The sequence below is a fragment of the Trachymyrmex cornetzi genome, unplaced genomic scaffold (assembly GCF_001594075.2).
Source record: "Trachymyrmex cornetzi isolate Tcor2-1 unplaced genomic scaffold, Tcor1.1 scaffold412, whole genome shotgun sequence".
NCBI classification, from domain to species: Eukaryota; Metazoa; Arthropoda; class Insecta; order Hymenoptera; family Formicidae; genus Trachymyrmex; species Trachymyrmex cornetzi.
The window spans coordinates 168,236-191,313 of record NW_017298876.1 but is presented as its reverse complement, the minus strand read 5'-3'; the positions used below and the strand labels follow the sequence as shown (position 1 = coordinate 191,313).

Genomic DNA, 23,078 nt, shown 5'->3' with positions numbered 1-23,078 from the left:
CCCCCCCCCCCCCTCTCTCTCTCTCTCTCTCTCTCCCCCTCTTCTCACTTCGACAGCGTCGTCGACTTTTTTCTCCACTCGTACTTCTTGGTAAGAGGGAGGAAGCTAAGAAGGATACAGCGTTTATCCACCACGATCATTGCTTTTTCATCGACTATCGAGCTCCTTCGTCGATCGAAATCTTCACTCGATCGAGGAAGTCACTCGCAGTCCATCGCTCCCGAGATGAAGACCGCTTGTCGACCTTACTGCATGGCTAACTTTCTTCTTTCTCGAAAGGTACCGAGATGGGTATGAGATAACGCTGGACGAATAATTGGATCACATTCCGCAAAAGGAGATGAACCCACGGAGATCCTGTCAGATCGAAGAACATCGTTTATCAACGCAAATAGCTGCAACGGTCCTGATAAATCTCTAAGAAGTCCGCGATAATCGATCTTTTTCAGAGTCACCCTTCTGCTTCCATTTACTTACAAAACCATCACAGCTGTTGAGAATTAGTTCTTTAAGAATCACAATTTATTAGATTAGATTACACTGAAAGAAATTTTGATAAATAACCAAGGTTTTGCTATTGAAGCAATTTGTTGACATGTTATCAATTAAATGTCACCATGCCGATATTAATTTGTTGATCATTAGTTTATTTATTTACTAAATAAATTGATGTTTTAATGATACAAAACTATTTTTTTTTATGTGCAGAGATCTTTTATACTTTAGAACATTTTATTACTAGAATAGAACAATTACATAAGAATAGTATATATCTCATTTTATGGAGTGAAATTATGTTTGGCGTTTTTGAACTTTCCTAGCTTAATCAGGATATACAGATTCAGATTGATTGATTGATTGATTTATACTAATTGCCTTAAAAAAATTGTCGCTGTGATTGGCGAGAAATACATGTAGCTGGTTTCTAATCAATAATCATCCCCGCTTTATGTAGCTGGACGTTGAATTCTCCCCTCCCCCTTCTCCCCCCCCCTCTCTCTTTTTCTTCTTTCTTGTGAGAAGACTTGCCATCTCTGAAAGTTCCGCGAAACACTTCTTCTTTTATCATAATAAATTATTTTGAAATTACCAAAAGAAAAAATTGATTTTTTGTAATTGCAACCCAATTTTATATCATTATTTGTAAAATGTAAGTAATGAAATAAAATTGTACTGTTACATGAAAAGCTTTAAATTTTGCTTATGTAACAAAAAAATATTACATTTTGTTACTTTAGTAAAATTATCCATTGTGACTACTTGTGAATAATTCTCTTTTTTTCTTATCATTATAACTTTTTCCTCAATCCGTATGACTGTTCTTTTTTCTTAAACAATCCATTAATATTTTGTTAGACTTTATCAAACTAGTTGTTAAGAAATATATTTCGACGCGAAGTCTTTTATATAGTTAGAAAACTTGAGAAGTGCACAGCAAATCTTATTTTTAGCAACAAAGAAATGCTGGATGAAGGAACAGTATTTCGACTTCGAGGGATGCAAGCGTTATACGCTTCCCTTATACATTTGTCAGTAAATCTTCTTGGCGCGCATAAATAAATTTTATCCTTCCCTGGAGTCGCATCCGCGGAGTTTGCGAATGGTGAGAGGGTGCTCCTATTCAAGCTTGCTTAGCTCATCGACAAGCCAGCGAGCCGAGACAATAAATAACTCTCTGGGGTGCATGCATAGGCGTGCGCGCAGACGTGACCATTAAGCCAACTCTGGATCTAATTTAAATCGGATCTGTCAGGTCGACGCGCACACCGGTTTAAACTTCCACGTCGGCAAGTTCGGCCACAGTCGATAGAAACGACGAGACCTTCCAATCGGATCGTGAGGCTGAGGTAATAAATAACTAGCGGGGCTTCTGGAAAAACCGCAACTGGGAAGCTTGCATTTTCAGGACCAGGTCGATTCGAATACGATTCGAAATATCGAAATGTTTGGTAAACTCACGACGATGTGTGTGTATTTAAATAAATCCAAACGCAGAAATGGCATTATTTTTCTACATAAATGTTTACGTCTAATTTTCATATTTAATTTAAATGATAATAACGTCATTATAAATAATTATACACTGGTACGATCGTAAAAAAGTAATTAACGTTAAAGATAAACGAGATTATAATGGATTGCGTAAAGTAGACTCATCGATCATTTCGCGAGAAGCATTTAAAATAATGGTTTATAAAATATTTCTCATAAAATTATTTCAGCCCGAGATGATAAAAAATTTCTCGATATCGCCGGCACCGGTTTAAACGAAAAACTCGAAGAGAAAAGTCACGACCCATTAGACCTTTATTTTCGAGGGATTCACGCGTTTCTTGCTGTCCGCATTGAAAGTCTCCGCTCTCTCGTCTCTCTCGTCTCTCGGCTACTCGCTCTTTTAAAGCCTAGAAGGCAGGCGAGAGAGAGACCCGTCGATATGGCATTAACGTGTACCCGCCTCATTTAAGTACGCGCGCACGTTCGCGTAAACTCCTCGATTCTCGATAACGAATTTTTCCCGGAGACGCGGAAATGCTTTTCAGAGTTTTCTTCGACTTCGTTCTCTCTCTCTCTCCTCCCCCTCTTTCTTTCCCACACCTCTTTTTCCGATCGCTTTTCCTCGTTTTTCCTCGTTTTTCCTCCTCCTCGAGCCCGCTTTTTCTCTCTCGTTTCCCATACAGCTGTTTCCCCGAAGACTTTTCGCGACTGTCGAGGAAGGCAAAAGAGCGAGGCAGCGCGAGTCTGAAATGATCCGCCACCGCGGCTCATCTTCTCTCTCGCAATCGACGAAACTTTCAAGAGTCATCCTCAGTCGTGCAGCTGGCGAAATTCTCTCGGCAACAATAAGAGCGATTATCTCGACCGGCTGTTCCTTTCTTCTACGCATATCTCTGACGTTCGAGCATATGACGTGTCACTGCGACGGGAGACACTTCTCGATAAACGCATCCCAACGCAGTGAATCTTCCCGCCAGGTGCGCGACTACAGTAAGAAATCAAAACTTTAGCCGTACTTTCTGCATTTGAGAATATGAAACAGGACTTTATAAACCGGAGAAAAATTCTATTAAAAAGAAAATGAGAGACTTCTCGTTCTCCAAATTCTTCTGTACTTGCTTTCCTCTTTCCAATATTCCAGAGAGTAAAAATTTGTTTCGTTTGTAGAAAAAAATAAGATTGGTAGTTTTTGCATCATCCATTTTTATTTCGTAAATATATTTATAATAGTGAATGTCTTTGCGCGTACGTATGTTCTCCCCATAAAATGGCATTGTTTTTTCAGACCGCTGTAGAAAGTAACATTTTTTTTTTTTTCAAGTCCGATTCGATCGTACCCTTTGTTCCAAGGACTATTGCTATCGATCTAAAATTTTTGCCAGAGACGTCACGTCCGCGAATCCACGATGAAACGTTCAGCTGCACCGAAATCTCGTTATTGTTGCCCCGTCAAGCCACGCACGCGTTATATATATTTTTTTTATTTATTTACAGACGCGTGCGCGGATTTTGTAATTGGCGGAATTTCGCGAGAATTTGTTCGTCGCCTCGTTGAAACGGCGCTTTTTCCTCGTTATTGGACCGATTTCGCGACGCAACGAACGGAATATGAAATAAAAGGGCTAAAAGGAAAGTACCAATGATTATCGAGCGAAAAACGCGAACGCGGGTAAACAACGTTAACGTGATAAAGCGATAAATAAAGCAAGCGTGCATCGCACGAATCACTAAAGCGGTAAGAATAGCGATTGGAAAATTTAAAAACGCCACGCGATTCCGGCGACACAGAATTTTTCAGTGAAGCCGATCTCTAAAGCTCGCCACGCATATTTTACTCGCATTTGCGACAGGCGTCTGTATGTAAAGCGAAAACGTCTTGACTTTTATTCAGGCCGCGCTTTTATCGTCTCATTTTTCGACGAGATACCACATCTACTGTAGGATAGACGAGGTAGAGGAACGTAAAGCTGCCTTAAGGTATCCACGTGAAATTTTTTATCAAAGATTCATATCACCCGCTCGGTCTCTGATCGGCCAGGCCTTCGATGCCATTCTGTTTTCACATTGAAAGCAGAGACACTGTAATGCGTAACGTTTTCCACATAATGCGTTTCAATCCACGGCGAATGAAACGTAGAAATCAATAACTGTACTAGTATTTTGATTCTTCGACATTACATGTTTTAATAATTAATTTTTTATGTTAAATTTCTATAAAAAGTAATTTCCCTTTTATAATCTTCATCTTTATTTATCTTTTAATATTAAATGATATCGTACGCAGAAAAAACGGTTTTGCTGAAGTATCTAAAAATTTAACTAGATATAGATCTAAAAATAATTTTGTTGAATCATTAAAATAATAACGTAGGGTATTCTCAAGTTGACTGCTAGATTATCAAAACTTTTTGCAGTATTGTGCATTATACTTGAGTGTCTTACGTAATTACTTTGATAATTCAACGAAATTATTTTCAGATGTGTATTCATCTAAATTTTTAGATTCAATAAAACTGTTCTCTTCAATTGTAATTATTAATTACCTCTTAAGCATTTCTCTTAATGTGTACGATAAAAAAAAACGTTCAATGATTAAATCATCCTATTCAAAATAGGTACACGTCTCTTCAACTTATCGTAATAACTTTGTTATGTTGAAAGTTCAAAATCGGGAAATAGCATTCCCTTTGCAGTCCAGCTGGGCCGAGCCCTGACGTTTCTCTTTACGCGAAAAACTCATCTCGTTCCTCCGCTTTCGTCGCCAGTACGTGTTCTGATATCTGACACGCGGTATCTTGCGAGAACGATCTTTTGTACATTCTCATTCGACGGGCGAAAATATAATTTCCTGCCGGTATCGAGACACGTCAACGTGTTTCACGCACGGAGCACGTCGTGGGGAAAGAGCAAAAACCCTACGGCTGGTTGACAGTAAAATTTGTTTCCTCGAAGGTCCGAACTCACACGCGAATTGTTTCTCGCGTCTTGATAGAATACAGTGTGCTCGATAAAGGTGTTACAATATTTGCGACGTCGACATTCTCGGCAAAAATTCGCATTAAACGTTCGCCGTTGGTCGAGAATACAGAAATCGCCTTTGACAATATTCTCTCGCATACTGATTGTTTCGCTGACGCTTCGCGGCGTTTCTAATCTTTGATCTCCAGAATTTTACAGTTTGTGAATTTTTTAACTGTTCATGATTTAACCCTTTGCACTCTTATGTCGAGTGTGACTCGACATCAATTTTTATTCACAGGAGCTCTTCAGAAACAATATTGGATATGAGCGTATCCAACTCAATTCTTAATTTTCATAAAATATGACTTTTATAAAAATGAACATATTTTGTTAATTTTTTTTTTCAATTGAAACGTCAGACATTAACGATACCAAGTAAATGTACGAGGGTCGTTTAAAAAGTTTTGAGCCTCAACATGAATATGGCATTACTCGTCAAAACCATTCTGGTACTACAATCGTACACATTTGACGAAATACCTGTGAAAATCGTAGCCATTTTGGACGCTCAGTTGTTGTTCGAGAGTCATTTGTGCCAGTCGATGTCGTTGTCAGTGTTTTCGTTTGATGAAAATCTGTGTTCTCCGAGCCTAACTTTGAGCCTAGGAAACAGGAAAAAGTCGTTGGGGGATCAGATCTGATGGATACAGTGGGTAGTTAATTAATTCGAACCGCAATTCGTAAATTTTTGTTATGGCGATCGTCGATATTCGATTTTTTTCCACTTTTACAAAAACACTGACATCGACTGACACAAATGGCTGCCAAACAACAACTGAGCATCCAAAATGGCTACAGTTTTCACAGGTATCTTGCAAAACATGTACGATTGTAGTACTAGAATGGTTTTGACGAGTAATATCATCTTCATGTTGAGGCTCAAAACTTTTCAAACGACCCTCCTACGTGTTGTTATTAATAAAAAATTATGAAATTAATTTATTAATGAGAAAGTTATAATGTTGAAAAAGCATTGGAAAGCCGGGTGTGCCATACTGAAAAGTATAAAATAACTTTAAAGGTTATTTATATTATATTAGGAAGATCAGAATTTGCGCTTTTAGATCGAGAAAGAGAGAGACTGGTTAAAAAGAGGGAACTGTGAAATTATACAACGTGTTCCGCGGACTTCATGTCGTAACTTCGAGATTAGATTCCCGAAGTGATTTCAACTGTAGAACGTTGGGTGAACATGGATCCGATTCTGAATAATTCCTAGAGTTTCTAACTCTAGTGCACCCATATTCACGTAGAATTTATGTAGAATTTTTAATTCCGGATAACTCCGGAAATTAGATTTCGAAGTTATGAGGACTCGCGGGAGGACGACGCTCGGTATAATCTTACAACTCATTTCGTTTTGCTAAAGCATCCTCTGAAATTTTAGAAGTCTTTCGGTTTTCATTTCCTATCTTGATTCTTTTCCCCATCTTGATCCGACGATGTCGTCGGAGAAATTTCAACTCGCTGAATTTTATCCGTCCGCTGATCCGCGGGGGAGGACGACGCAATCGCAATTACACGAATCACACGTCTGCCTTGGAGAAACGGGAGAAATGATAATTAACACGTACGTGGTCTTATCTGTCCGAGTATTACTTCGTTTTCGTTATTTTGATGGATGTGAAAAGCTTAACGAGTTTCCGCCGGTTTTCATTTTCACTTCTCGACGCATATTATCAATATATCAGCATTGTAATCTTTTCAAATAAAACTCAATGAAAAATTAGTTTATTTTACGTCAAATATTGTACCACTGATACGTAACACTTTTTGTAAATATGAAATACATTTCATCGTATGTGTACAACACGGCATTACAATAACAATACAAATAATAGTTTCGCAGAGATCTAATGCTTTATTATATACGTTTTTATTTAACTTTGAAAATTTACTCTTCTTCCTATATAATATAATATTTACATCGAGTCGATAAAAAAATAATTGGAAAATTTATGTTAAATGTAATCGTAATATAAAAACGATGAGTTGCACGAAATTAAAATGCTCCAAATATAAATTTCGATAATTTTAATAATTTTAATAATAAATTCCAACTATTATAATTCTATTCTTTGAAACAGAGAGATATGCGTGCGGAAGAAATATTTGCGATTAATACCTAGATATTTACGTGGATCGCTCGCAAACGTAATATTTGCGTACGTTAATTGGGACCGTACGAAATCACGATTGGGGAAGATTCGTCTCGATTTTCCTGAAAGAGAAATAAGAAAAATACAAACCTTGCGCACTTGCGGACTCTGTTTCCGTTCGATTTCCTGGAAAGGATAATCTCCTCGACCGCGTAGTATGCTCGGATCGAAGTCACGCTATACTGTATGTTCTCTTTCGCCGCGAGAGGATCAATGATCCTCACTCGCGTGAGAGCAGCCGTCCTGGCGTGAGAATGAAAGGACTCGTCAGAGCTAAAGAAGCTATCGTGCGGCAAATCGGAAGCTCGCGATCAGCGATGCGCGATTCTCACGCCAAAGTATCGGAAACGTGTCCATTTTCTTCGGATTTCTTCGTCCCCCCCCCTAACGTTTCTCGTACGCCGCTCACGACCTCCGAGTTTTCCTAGTTCTGCGAGACCTGCATTTTTTATTACAACTATGGAAATAAAAATATATAAAAAGTGCGTAAGTCCATACGCGAGTTCTGCTGATCGTGGAAAATCTTTACGTGGAATTGTTTTCATTAATTTTTACGAGAGATAATAAATTAAATCGCGGATAGTTAAAGTTATAAAATGATAGACTGTAATTCAAACTTTTGCTTTTCTCTATAGAACCTCCTTTTTTTGAAAACTAATACTTTTATAAGATGCACACAAGAAGTAGAAAAAAATACAAAATATCCCTGGTAGAAATATATGCAGTTTTTCTATCCAGTTACTATCTAATATTACTGTACTTCTCATTAATTGTGCTAATACTGAGTAGGAAATGGACAAGGACTTGATAGAGTTTTATTCTGTCCATTTCACGAGCAGTTGACCTGCTTATTAATCAATTTAATATCCATTATTTGTTGTGTTTTTATTCAGTAAATGGATTCAGATTTTACACAACTTTTGTATGCAGTAACTGCAAACAAAGTGTTACATCCTGATTGGGATCCTGAGTAGTTTTCCTTCTCAGTTACTAGACAGAAGTTGGTGTAACCGTTTAGTAACTGCTCAAAAAATGCATGAAATTTCTACCAGGGATAATATAACATAGTATGCGCTTTGAGATACTGTTAAAATAGATATTGATGACATGCATTAATTTTATATAAAAATAAAATGCTTGAAAGGATAAATAGGACAAATAGGAAGCGTGGGAAACTAGGACTGACAAAAAAAAATATAAAATTAATTAAATTGAATATTTGGTACGAGCGCGAGAATCATAGCGGTACGTAAATACCGCTTTGCGAAATGTTGCGCACCATGCACAACTTTGGAGCTGTTATATTTGTCTGGAACAGGGAGAACAGCCGGAACGATGGTAGCTCGTTCATCAAATCTGAGGTCATTGTATCCAATTATGAGCGAGAATCTGTGAATCTATGGACGTACGGATCTATCAATCCATTTTGGATTATACATATATCGATGGCTAATGATTTACGGCTACGTACACCCATCACCACCGCACTATTGTACACAGCTGCGTAATCGATTTAGCCGCGTACGGTTTAATGGACGTTCGAATTTATCAGCTGTGAGGAAGGATAACGGCTCTCTCTTTCTCTCTCTCCCTTTCACTCTCGCTCTTTCGCTCTCGCTTTCTCTCTCTCTCTCTCTCTCTCTCTCTCTCTCTCTCTATCGTTTTAACCCAAGTACAACAAGAGGAAGAGCAACACTTTGAGAAGTACGTCGTCGTCCTGGCGACGCAAAGGCAAGGTAATACCTCTCACTTCGAGAAGCGCACGAAGCCGTTTTCTCATCGAAGAAAGAGGAAGAGGGAGAAATTCAAAGAGGCCGAAAAGGAAGAGGCACACCGACTGCAAACGGCTACGGAAAAGTTTCGCAATAATGCAAGATAGATCTTGGGGCGAGTTTGGCGCATTGTTAACTGGATAATCTTGTTGTGAGTTTGTCTGGACCTCTGCCAATCTCGTTGGAGCCTGACACATGGAGCAAGGAAACGGGACGAGATGACGGGGTGGACTCGCGACAAATATGGATGGAGATGATGACACAGTAGAAAAGAAGGGCGAAGTACGGTCTTTCTTACTGTGTCACCGTTCGCATTCACACAGGAGCTAGACACAGGTTACTCGACTACGATGATTTGAAACGCTCTCTGGCTTCCATGCGAAATGCCCGATCGATATGGCTGTTTCTCACAAGCCCGACACGGGTCTTGATCCCCGTTATCGTCGACATCCTCCTCATCCTTTCTGCTTTTCCGCCTCCTTCTCTTCCTCTTCCTCCTTTTGCGCTCCCCCTCTTCCGCTTCTCTCGACGCCGTTGTTGTTGTCGTAGGAGATAAGAGAGAGATTCCTCCCGGCGATCGGATCGATCGATGACGATGTCGTATCGTCTCGAAAGAAAGTGGTGAGCGACTCGAAAGAGTGGATAAGGATAGTGGACGGAAATTAAAATCCTCTTTGCTCGCAAAAAGTGATATTGAAGGAAATGATAAACTTAGAATCTGTGAAGCAATCGATACAGAATGTCATTAAATGATTAATTATTTTTGTTAAAAGTGCTCTTTTTTCCATTTTTATTTGCTTAAGGTATACCAAGATATATGTCGCAGTGGTTTAAATTCTTATTTCTAGTTTCTTAAAAAGTGAGTGATTTTTTTTAAACTTCTTTAAAAAATTTAATTATTCAGGTTTTGTTTTCTTTAATATACACGCAGAAAAATACTTACTGTACTTAAGTTATAATTAGTTATACTTGTTTCAAAAGTTTATATATCTGCAAATCTATCATGTAAGTTTATCACAAACGTCCAAATTTTAAAAAAATATATTTTGATTCTTAATAAGTTTAATATTTTTAATTTATTAAAGTTTATTATATTAAAACAAGATTGATTTTTTGCTTCTTTGATTAATTTTATAATATTTTTCAAAAATATATAAAAATCTTGTTTTTGTATATAGTAATGAGTTTTTATAAAATTTGTAATAAGTATATTTTGAGACTATTATCAAGAAAACATTCTTTGTTAAAAATAATTGTTACTTAGAAGGAAGAAAATAAATTGAGTAATCACTTTTCTTAGCAATAGAAAAATATCTTTTGGTGTGCACACGAAATAATATTTATCGTATTTGATAATGTTATATTTATTGTGGATAATCTATATATATACATACTAAAATATTTTACAGTGAAAACTAAAAGATTAAAAAATAGAGAGAGAGAGAGAGAGAGAGAGAGAGAGAGAGAGAGAGAGAGAGAGTGTATATATATATAATTAGTTTAAAAATTTTATTCGCAACTTTATGTTATGGAAATACCAATGTTCTAAAATATCTGAAATGGCTGTGGATGAAGACGAATTTTGATAATAATATTGATTCTCTGGACGTAAATGCCTTCGTAAATAAATTCTGCTTATCGTAGTAATAACGCCAGACAAGGTAATATAACTGATAATAAAAAGCAGTTAGCGTGTTATACGATGCTGGCGCAATTTGTCACATATTGTAACATCGGATGATCACAGAAAGAGCTTTCGAGGTATTTTCCACGTTTTTAAAATTAATAAAAGATTGTAATAAATCCATACGACGTTGCATCAATTCAGGACTTATTACTAACGTTCGATTGATTGTTTTATAATGGTTGCGATAATCTGTTCCATATTTATTTATTTGTAAAGACTTTAATTCTCTGTAGGCTAAATCATTTTCTTTTTCTAAACAGATTTGTTAGCATATTTTTTATTTTTATAGGAGAACGTACGTACGTCATGATAAACAAATGATTTTTCTTTAATACGTGATTTCCGAAATCCGAAAGAGGGAGAGAGAGAGAGAGAGAGAGAGAAAATTTACTTTTTATTTTCAATATTTCGAATCGAAGGGATTCTAAAATCTATTTTATTGATGAAATGTAATAATATGTTCGTAAAAGATTTTCATATATATTACTTTTATTTGGAAATTCTTTTTCAAATAAAAGTATACACGGAGAGAATTTTCTCTTAAAATTTACTCTGAAAATATGATAGTGGTGGTACAATACAATATTTTGAAGGTTTTTACCACGCACTTTAGTAAAATTAATCAAACTTATTTTATATTTTATTAGTTTGTGGTTTTATTAGTTAATGCATGAGAGAGATTTACATAAAATTCTTCGAAATACAATGTTGTCCCACGACTGCCATATTTTCAGGGTAAACTCTAAGAAAAAATTCTCTCCGTGTATGCATTAATATATGTTACTATAATGTGATGGATGGAGTTTACAAAAACAAAAGAAAATTTTGAAATTAAAATCTTCTTTACCATTTCTCAGTCCGATATTGCATTAAAAACTGTCAAGTGTGACAACATTTGTTTAATATAAAATTCTGCAATCTGTACCCCTACTAAATTGGAGTCTTCAGACTAGTAGCTGGATTGTACAAACAAACAATATCGATTTCTTAGAGATTACATTTAGAGATTTAATTCGATACGAATTTTACCCTTTACGAAATTTTACGAAACTTTATATATATATATGCGTATGGTATTATACATATATAGTAGGTATATATAATAGTAATGTATCGATTTTACATAACTTGTATACTATAAATCCCAGTGAATCTATAGAACAGCGATCCTATCGGAGAGAGTTCGGTCTTCAATTTAGGATCCTCTTAAGGATTATCTGACAATTTTACAGCACACTCGTATATACGCATTTTAACGATCTTTCGATACTTTCGCACGAAGTAGAGCGTATTGTCCGATCGAATTGAAATTTCGCTTTTACTATTCCCAGGGGAATTCGAAATCGGTTCTGAATTCGCACACGGTGTACTGTTCGTCGCCGATAGCTCTCGCACATTACGGCGCAAAGTTAAACTCGGGGGTGCAATCTCAAGCACGGCTTGCGATGAGTAGAAACTTGGAGTTTGCAAGCCTCTTCGCGAGTCGGTGCGAAATTGATTAAAACGTTCAATGAAGGTCCTTCAGTTCAGGATATTGTCTCCCTGCCTATATTATTACGCGTTATTACAGCTTGCTAGTATTGATTATTAACTATGGTGATAGACCGCTTTGTTCTGGCTGTTTGGTTGGCTGGCTGGGTGGCATTTTATCGCAGCTTGATAATGCGTTGCCGTGGCCTCCGTGTTGCTACAAGCCTGCATAATTACGCGAACGTATAAATTTCAGCGCCAACGCGGCGCCGCGCGGCAGTCGGTTTCCATTGTAATTGCCGAATTTCAACAGAGTAATGTAGCTGCTGGGTGTCCAGCTGTATTGAGTGACAATTTGACGCTGACTACGGAAATATTGATTGTTACCCGTCCTAGAATTTCTCCTCTCATGTATAATATATCTGATTTACATTATGACGTACCGTTACATGAAGCTTGTTCCTAATGGCATAAAATGATATAAACACTGTGGAATTTTTTTTCAAACGTCGTATTATTATTATAATTTTAAATATCATGCACATCAAATAATCGCGCATCATGTTTATTTCGTTGCGATACATGTTTTATTGGAATATTGTAATTCGTTTATATATAGAACGACGTTCGCTCGCTCGATGAATTTTGATAATCGATTTCAACTATCATCGTTCAATTGTCCATCCGGATGTACGGACATCAGCATCGCTATTATATCAGTGAATTTTGCATAACGCGAGTGTCTGTCCGTGATAGGCAAACGTGCCGAGCGATCATACCGTAAATGTGCGCTCGTTCGTATCAGTTTACGATCAGAGCCAGCAGCCACCAACATGGTTTTATCATTTAAAAGTCGATGTGTCCTGGATTAAGTTTAAACAAAATAGAATATAATTCACAATAAGTATGAAGCAATGTCTATAATGGTCGAAGTTGGATCTTGAGTGCTTTAAATAATTTCATGTGAATTTATATACCATGTTCATAGTCTCTCGAATTGCGCGCCGCAATTTTCCGAACTTAGAAACGCAACTGAACTATCATATCACAGTAACATCACAAATTAAATTGCTTAGCAACTTAATAATTTGCTGCTCAATTGGCATTTTTAGAGGATCTTAATGTATTGAAAATCTGTGTCAATATATAAATTTATTGCGAAAAATATCGAGAGTCGAATCCGACCGAGGTAATATAATAAAATATAATTGTTGCAAAAAAGATTTGCAGATTATTCGGAAATATTATTGCTGATTATATCGTTCTGTGATGAAATTAAACGCATCTTTTTCTTGCTGAGTTTCTCACCAAAAAAAGCGCGCACGATTGCTCGTACCTTTTCCTGTTTTTACAAACGTATTTGAAACGTTAACTGCAATTATGTGACGCGATGCGACCTGCGTGTATTAACAATGTAGATTAGCTCGAGCGCGAGTAACGATTCATTGCGTTGCACAAAAGTGCAATGCAGTAATCGTAATTTGCTTTTAATTGGAAGCAAACGTGGCGCGTTTGGGTATTTATAGTAATTAAGCGCGAAAAATTATACGGCTAGAAAGGTATGCCGAACGTTGCTCGAATGTAATTTACAGGCGCGAGCTAATCGAACTAAAGACACGTACGTGACAATGCATAAAATAATATTCATGCTTGAAACTGCAAATGTACGTATAAAATAATGCTGCAGCGATAAATAAATTAATTGGGACGTGATCAAAGTTTTGATTAACGAGCATTATTGTAAATGTTCGATTGGAATTCTATGCGAGAGGTATGGTGCGACAATAATACGGGGGTGCCTCCAATCAATCTATTGAGTCTCTTAATGAGTACTTATATTATAGAATACATAAATTACGAGCAAGACGTTAAATATTTGAAAGTCAATTTTTCATAGCAAAAAACCTATTTTACGCTTAAGACGGTTTCTTAATCGTAAGCAACTTAAAGAAACCGCATTTTGCAGAAGTTGTGCCGCAGTTTGCAGTAACGAATAGCGTGATTAAGTAAAAGCGGGACGGTAGTGGTATTATTGTATATATCAGGCAACACTAACCCTTCTTCTTCAGCAGCACCTTAATTCATGCGCCACAGTTTCCGCGTGTGTTTTGTACATAATCTAATGTTCCCCTCGCCCTTCCTTCATAGTTTCTCCGTCAACTCATTCCGTAACTTCCAGTTACATGCATCCAAGATGGGCGAAATGTTACCGCGCGGTTTACGTTTAATGCTCCTTACTTCTTGCGAACGAGCCGGGCGCCGTGTCTACGTGTAAGTCTGTCTATTACTACACAATTAACGCACAGACGTTGGAAGCGAGACGCCGAATATACGTCGTCGAAGGTGTCTGGTACGAGCGTGAATGTTAATTCTCAATGCAGTCGCATGCGAATTCGCAGCATTGATTATTACAGCGGAAGTGTCTCCCAAGGTGGAAGCCGTCAGTTGTGTCAGTAAGATGAAGATCTTTTCAAAGGAATTACTACATTGATTTTAAGCAAAACAGGACAATGAAGACCTAAAAATTATATTACTTCCAAAAAACGTGCATTTACTATATTCTTTAGAATGGCACGATATTATTGTGATATATAATTCTTTGATGCCTACTTTATCGATTTTCATGTGAAACAAGTGTTCTTTTTGTCAGAGCAGAATTTTGTGAATCGCGACCCGCTTTGTAGAATAGCAAACTTCGTGATTCATCTTATAGCTTTAGTGGACAGGGAAAAGCAAAGGGAGATGAGAATTGATTATTTATTTATATTTAATCTTACTGCTCTCCTTTTTTAATTTTTTATTAAATACATTTAATATATTTTTCAGGTGTCTGAGATATATGTAAAAAATACACTTGTTTCCTATTATATCTATTAACAACAGTATTAATGTCGATATTGATACATATCATTTTCAGGTACAAGGAGTTTGATAGTTATATATATATAACTCATTTCACAATTTTATTTTAATTCCTACACTGAAAGAAAAGAAATGGCATAACATTTTTAATTAGTTGTAGCAATTTAAAATTGGTTAGCCTATCGAAATCCTGACATTGACATTGCGGTTAATGCAACCAAAAATTGGCTGCTGCAGCCAATTAAAAATGCTATGCCATATGTTACCATATAATTCACTGCAGCAGTCAATCTTTTCTTTCGGTACATTATCGCTGAAAAGCCAATTTCACGCATGTACGAAGTCGTAAAAGAAACAGCCACTCTTAATATATAATGAAATGTAATTTAACATTCGAAAATCTTTCGCGACCCACCAAAAATCGACTTGCAATTCACTAGTGGGCCACAACCCGCACTTTGCGAATCCCTGAGTTAGAGGCAAGTAAAGTCTGCAAAGTACCAACATACACAATCATCTATCGTGTATGGGTGAGAAAGATACACAAGATCTCAGAGCACGAGCATGTGTGGGATGTTGCTGTTCCCAGCATGGCTATACAAAGTTTAGCGGAATAGTCGCGTACGTGTGATAATTCAGCTGTGTTACCAGCGTTTGCTGAAAGTTGATATATCGTGTCTTGAACGTAACTTGTTCGATTAAATTTATTCATGCTCGTGGACTTATCGGAAAATTATTTCTGATTTCCATTTATCGTTTATTTTTAATTGGGCGCTCTGACGAACGTAGACTCTCTCGCAGATCAGATTGTGCAACAATTTGGTTGAATGGCGTTAAATTCTGTCGGTGTGCAGGAATTGTATCTGACTTCGATAATCTGCGAAGCAGAAACTTCGTCCAGTAATATGAAACTCCGATAATGTAAAGAGGAGAAGGGGAAGGGAGAGGCCCGACTAACTTTTCACCGTCATAACGAAATTCAGGGGCGAGAGCTTCAAAGTTATCCTTTCGAACCTCTCAAAGCAACGCCGTGACTGCTTCTTTGATGGATATGGTGTTCGGCTAATCGCTTCTTATATTATAGCTAGCTAATTACATTAAAGTGTATAAGAGAAGGTTACTTTAAGTAAGACCTGTCCAAAATTGTTAGCTCGCGAGCTAAACGCTCTCATCTCTTCATCGTCTCGTTGAGTAAGATAGAAAACAGAAAAAGATAAACTCTACAGCTCTGCCCACCCTGACTGCTCTAGTATATATTCTTTTTTGTTTTTTTATCCGTCTCGCTCAACGATGAAGATGCAGAAGCGTTTAGCTCGCGAGCAAAATTTTGCTGGTTTACATATATGAAAACAATTTCTAATAATGTGTGTCTTTCTATGATTATTCTTAAATAATTGTTTTATACGAAAAGAATTTCAATATTTCTGCGCAATTTTCGCGATAAATTTTTCTTGAAAAATATTCGAAGCTTCATTAAACAAGAAAATTATTTTGTTTAATGACGCGGTATGATAGAGATAAATCTCTCTCGGCGATAGATTATTTTTCATTTATTTTTTGCCCGAATCAAATGTTAACGAAGCAAAGATTAACGTTAAGGGAATAAAGCAGTCGAGTCGATAGATTCAATGCGAAGTAGACCGTTAAATTCTACAGTTCGATTGCTCCCGCTTTTACATTAATCGCCACGCTTCATTAAACCTTTGTACCTCAACCTTTCTCCCTGAAAATAGATGGCTCGCCGGCGACGCTCGTCGACGCCGATGTCCGATTACCTAACTTGCGAGAAGATGTTCAATCCCCTTAGTCTATCTGAACCATTCCACCTGGTTGAAAGCTCTGTCAATATACAAAATATTTAAATTTTGCGAAATCCATTCGCAAACCGACAATCTTTAATGACATTTAATCTCAAGGATTTAACGCTAAATCATATAAAACGTTCGAGTTGAATGAAACTTTTTAAATGGCCAGCGAGCTCCGTATATCATACCACATATATAAAATGCTTTCATAAATCTTAGTGCTTTTACTCACGCGGTTTAATGGCGAGACGTGCAAAAACTTTATGGAACGACCTAATAATTTTATTGATTTTATGTCAGACTAGAAGCTAAGCGATTCGCCATAAACAGAGTTACAAAAAGGCGAGCGAAAGAAAATTAAAAGAAAAGAGCTATTAAGAAAAAATTAGCCACTTATTTGAAAAAGTATATAGAAATTAATTGGGGAAATATATACCAATATTTTCCGGATATATATTTTTAACACAAACGAATGAAAAGAACTATATTCGATCAAGTCGTATTGGTGTCTAATAATATCAACTTTTATATGAATTTTTAATTTCCAGTTTAAACATTTTTAACTATTAATTAAGACACTTGGCTGAGATGATATTTTTAGAGACAAAAAGAAATACTTACAGTATCAAATTATTTACAGTATTAACATTATGAATTTAACAGTTCAAGACTCACCTTGATCGAATATGATCCTTTTCATTCATTCGTGGTGAACAATTTTTCGGTCCATTTTCACTCAATATCATATATTTTTAATTTCCTTGAAATAGAAATCGTCGATACGATCGTTGGTGTACAATAATCCCATAGAATGGGATTAAAATCTCCTCGTCTGGTCATGGCATTCCAGTACACAACGCGTATGCTAGCATAACGCGTTATCGCATTTTGATCGACTGGATCCGAACGGTCTCCCGCGATCGTGGGCGTCGATAATCGTTGGACACAGACCCAAGTTCAAAGGTTACATTCGGGACGTCTGGCTCGCCCTGGAAATTCCCCGCGGATTAAATTCGTGCGCGCGGAACGGAGAGATTGTGCGAACGGAGAGACAGATAGATGGATAGATAGAGAGGGTGGCCGGGGAAGGGAGATCACCCTCCGAATATCATCCCAGTCCCGCAAATTCCAGGGAGCACTCGAACCGGAAACACCGCGCTTGGTTACCTGGAGAGCCTGTGCCACCCCCGCGCCGCTGCCCACCCGCGTGTTTGCACGCGTGCACACGTGTGCATACATGCATGCGCATACCTACGCGTGTTGGGTACACACACGGTGTATGTCCGATATATACGCACGCCGTGCGGACGTGCCAGTGCTCCTGAATATTCCATGCTAGATTAAATTACATCATCCCTGAATCACTCAACGGTGGATGCTTTTATTCGCAACGAAAAAGTATTCGCTTCTTCTTTTTACTCTTTCGCTTTTCCATTTCCTTGTGTTAAATCGCAAAAGTTGACAGTAAATTATATTATTTTCATCTCGATAATTTCTAATTCTTATTAAAAATACGAGAATGCGCAGAATGATTTAATTATCTCGATTTTTTTCTTTGTCTTATTAACTTACCTACTAGGGCTGTTACTTTTGACAACTTTGAAGATTCGAAGCTTTGAAAGAATTCGAAGTTAACCGTCGCGAAATTTAAGGTGTCTTCAAAGCTTCAAAATTTCGAAGTTCGAAAAACATATATTTCTGCGAATAGAAAAAAATATATATATTTGCATATAACTTTTATGAAAATATATTCGTTACGATTAACTATATTAAACTAATAATTGTATATTTTTCTTCGAAACTTCGAATGTCGAAGCCTTTAAAGCAAATTATTTTTTATACGTCGATATTTGATGATAATATAGGAGAATCTCTTCTCTTAATTTAGTTATTACTTTTAATTAGTTTCAACTTTTGTGTTTTATATTTGAGTATATATTGGTAGGCAAGCATATGTCGCTTCTTATTTAATTTTACAATCGTTATCTTTTTTAATATTTTACCTATTACTGCTGCAGAATATCCTTTTTATATTAAAACAGGTATCCCTTTTCTTTCTTGCTTTTTTTCTCGATTTTCTGTTTTTATCATGCGTCGTCGTGGCCACAAAATTTTATCGAAGCGCAAGAGTGGACGGTATCGTTTGTTCGCGGTAATTTGCGAGCGGAACTGAATCCAGGTCGGGGATTTATAGTTGGTTTTAATATACGGTTTTGGAAAATGCACGCGGGCGAGTGACTCGTTCTAATGTTATACTGTCCGCATTTTTTCGTTGCTTTTGAAAAATACGAGAAAGATACTATGGAGAAAGATACCAGGAGCAAAAAATAAAGCACAAGAATTTTTCTCGTTGCTTCCCTTCAAGTTTCGCTTTAGCGCTCTTTTAATTCGTCCGTCTCACATTTATATTGCATATTTAACGTTGAGCATAGCCACTTGATCCTTACTTCACGGTCTGACAAAAATTTAATTTAAATTTTATATTTTGGATGTACATAATTATACTCTGCAAATTAAATACCAGTATAATTTAATATGTGAAGTATATTAATTCATAGAGTCGATGATATATCAAATATATAAAATTTTTTTTAATAAAATTTGCAATAGAGAGAGAGAGAGAGCAATAAATTAACATTTAAAAAGATATCAATTAATATATTACTAAAATTAATTAATAAATATTATATGTATATTAAGTTTTTGTGATTTGTGTTTTTATTAATCCAGTAATCAATTGATAATTAATAAGTGATTAATCTTTCTAGATATTTCTTTTGATTATTAGCTTAAAAAATTGTGTACTGTTGTGCAAACTTATAGAAAACAGCTCCGAATTTTACCGTATTTCATACGTCCGCTTTCCGAGCGTAAACCTGGTGGCACTTTCGACAAGTCGATACGTCAACACGACGTACGGCTTTTAATATTCTCACTCAGCGGTCGGATTCGGTTGCGCAAAGATCGAAACGCGTTCAGCGATTTGCCTGCCTGTTCGGAAACATATACTTTTACGAGAAACCGTTTTCTTCTTCCGTCAAATATTAACACGTGCTATTCAAATCTGGAACGCAGTTACCGCTCCAACAACGTTATTTTAAAGTTCGTATTTCGTCGCTATATGAAATTTCGTGAAATGATATACTACCTGAAATCATGTAACAGTTCTTATACGTCAAAACGCAGCGGTGGAGATTCCGGTTGATCGAAAACAAATTTCGCACGACATTAAATTATATCCTTAATCATGAGTCACTTGCACCTGGTTTCATTATTTATCAAAATTTAATTACACACACCATTATTTTGATAATATTTAATGCAATTTAGTAATTATCAGTTACGATAATAACGTAACATTAAAATTGCATTTAGTCATTATTTACTGTATTTATCATCAACATTTATTAAGCAGATATTTAATAATAATACTACATCTAAATTGATTCATTATTACCATCCATTACTGCCTTCGCCACGTTATTTTTAAAACCTATTAGCTTTGTAGCTGCGATAACGCGCGGTCGTTTGATATCACCTGATTGAACCGACCGGCCGATCTATCGGGATTCTAATCAAGCCATAGATTCGCGAATCCAAAAACACGCCTGAAAACGTCGTGTCAACTTGAAGGTTGATCCTGCTGAAAGCTTCGGTCGCTTTTCTGCGGATTCGTGGTTACTCACTGGTTTCTCTGTTTTTTGGCTGAACTTCCTGTAGCTGCGCGCTGCGGCAAGAGAACCGGACGGCAAGGCCGTCTTTGTCGATGGTACGCGGTGGCAAATCCTCTGGTGTACCTTGACAGAATTTACTTTGACGTCTCTATCCCGAGGGATACCGCGCTATCCGGTGCACGGTGGTGGATTATCTGTCATTCGTCGCGAGGCCCACAGGAAGCACTCGTAACGGAAACCGGTTATCTACCGTATAGGACCGGAATGTCATTCGTAGATGACATGACGTTCCGTTCCGGCTACCCGCTATCCTCGTCGTCGTCATCAGCAATATCGTCAACATCAGCCCCGCGGCGACTACGCGATGACTTCTATACCCGAATTCGTATGCAAATTGCACGGTACACGATTCAATACGCCCGGCTGCGTCGGACGTGTTGCAGTCTTTCGTAGCTTTGTGCCACGACGACGATGTTTGCTTTACATAACTAGCGGCGAATACACGGTTCTCGCATACGGAAATTCCGCGCGTAGAACACGTCGCAACAATATCACGATCGATCGCGCGAACGCTCTGTAATTAGCGCGGTTCCGGCTTCTCTAACGATCTTTGATTTGCAAACTGCAATTATTGCAACAATCTCAAATATATCACAAAGCTAACAATTGCATTGTATCGCGAAGGGTGCAGCGTGTTTATTTTTAATTTCGAATATGAACATTGAACGCTTGAAGAAATGCTAAGTGAGTAGTTTGATTAAACATTATTAATCATATAATTATATAATTATTATATACAGTTATGGACAAAATTGGAAAATTTGTGTTAACACATTTCATGTATCTCAAACGTTCCACACAAATTTTTATGTTAATTTAACATAAAATGAATATGTTAAAAAATAACCTATGTAAATATATGAAAAATTTATTTTATTATAATCGTATTTTTTCATTAAGATTTATAATGTGTTGGTAAATGTTAGAAGTGATACTCCCCCAAAAATCGCGGTTTTTAGTAGGCATCACATAGCTATATTTTGTCTGAGAATTATTTTATTTTTATTTGTCACATATATAATTTACACTGAAAGAAAAGATTGATGGCTGCAACAATTTAGATAGTAAAATATGGCATAGCATTTTTATATGGTTGCAGCAACCAGTTTTTGGTTGTAGCAGCAAATTTTTAGTTGCGTCAGCCTATCCACAATGTCAGTATATATGATTTCGATAGGCTAACGCAATTAAAAATTTGCTGCTACAACCAAAAACTGGTTGCTGCAACCATATAAAAATGCTATGCCATATTTTACTATCTAAATTGTTGCAGCAACCAATCTTTTCTTTCGGTGTTGGTATTTTATTTTAGAGTATATGTTTTATAGTATAAGATAAGTTTCTTAAAATATAAAATTTCTGTTCTTGCTATACACAGCACTTAAAAATAATATCTCGAGAAACTTATAAAAAATTAATTATCTTATATATAAATATTTCTATTGTATCCAGTTTTATTGCAGGAGATAAAGTTTCAAATTTGATCGTTTTCGTAATAGTTCTGCTGTGCACGATTTTCGTTGAAGAAAAACCATTTCCACGTATTTCAAAATGTCTGTCATTAACGATTGACACGGGGGAAATTGAACACGTCGTATTAATCGGCGTATTTCCGCGCGTCTGTCAATATCTACTTATGTCTCCTCCATCTTGCGTGAAAAATGATAGCCGATCGATATCTTGTCGACGATACTGATGCCGCCATTATCGCAGGCTGTATCGATCCTAAGTGATCGAAACGAATTGCACTTACGGTAAGGCGATACGTCAACGCGACAGCGGTTGCCGCACGGCGCAGCAGTTTTATTCGACCGCAGATTGGATTTGTACATGCGGAATTAGTTCGAAATGGATATTTCGTCCCCAGGCGTGAACGCGATCTATCCTAACTGGCTGACAAGGCGCATTCTCGAAAATCAAAATTGCGCGAGTGAGTTCGGCCGTGTACGAATTTATCGCGCGAACATTTCCCTGACAACTCGCTTTCGTTATTTTATTGACGTAGAAAATTGTCTATGAATAGTCATCCACAGAATATCTTACTATTTTTAGGATAATCATGTTAATGCATTTTTAGGATAATTGTGTTAAGCTGTGGTAAATACGGAATCCAACTTTCAACTTTATTGACAAGCTGTCTATTTTCTGGTGTTATTTTAGAATTAGTAGTGTTGAAGTTATTTGTTAGAAGAAATTTCTGGATTTTGTACACTGCACATTCAAGTGCGTAATAGATATTTAAATATTGGTTAGTCGTTTTATTGACAGATTATCTGTCTTTATTTCTGGTATAATTAAAAAATTAATCTCTGAACTATTTGTGAGAAGAATTTTTAGATTTCGTACAACTGCAAATTTGAGTGTGTAATAAATGTCTTTATATATGGATTTGTTTTTTCTGTGTAAAAATGATGTACTTACAAAAATGAATTTACATATTTAAACGTGTATATATATATATATTGTGACGTGATGTTTATACCGTCCGTCACAAGGGTCGTTTGACCTGACCGAAAATAGCGCGGCATTCTTGTCCTGTGTCCTCCCGTGACTGAGGGCGGGCGTGCCAGTAC

At 36.7% G+C, this 23,078-nt stretch overlaps 1 protein-coding gene across 1 annotated transcript in view; it reads left to right on the top strand.

Annotated features, from left to right (window-relative positions):
• Cad87A (cadherin 87A) overlaps positions 1-23,078 on the top strand; it is a 257,421-nt gene that overhangs the window by 84,033 nt on the left and 150,310 nt on the right. The gene's annotated exons all lie outside the window — the stretch shown is intronic.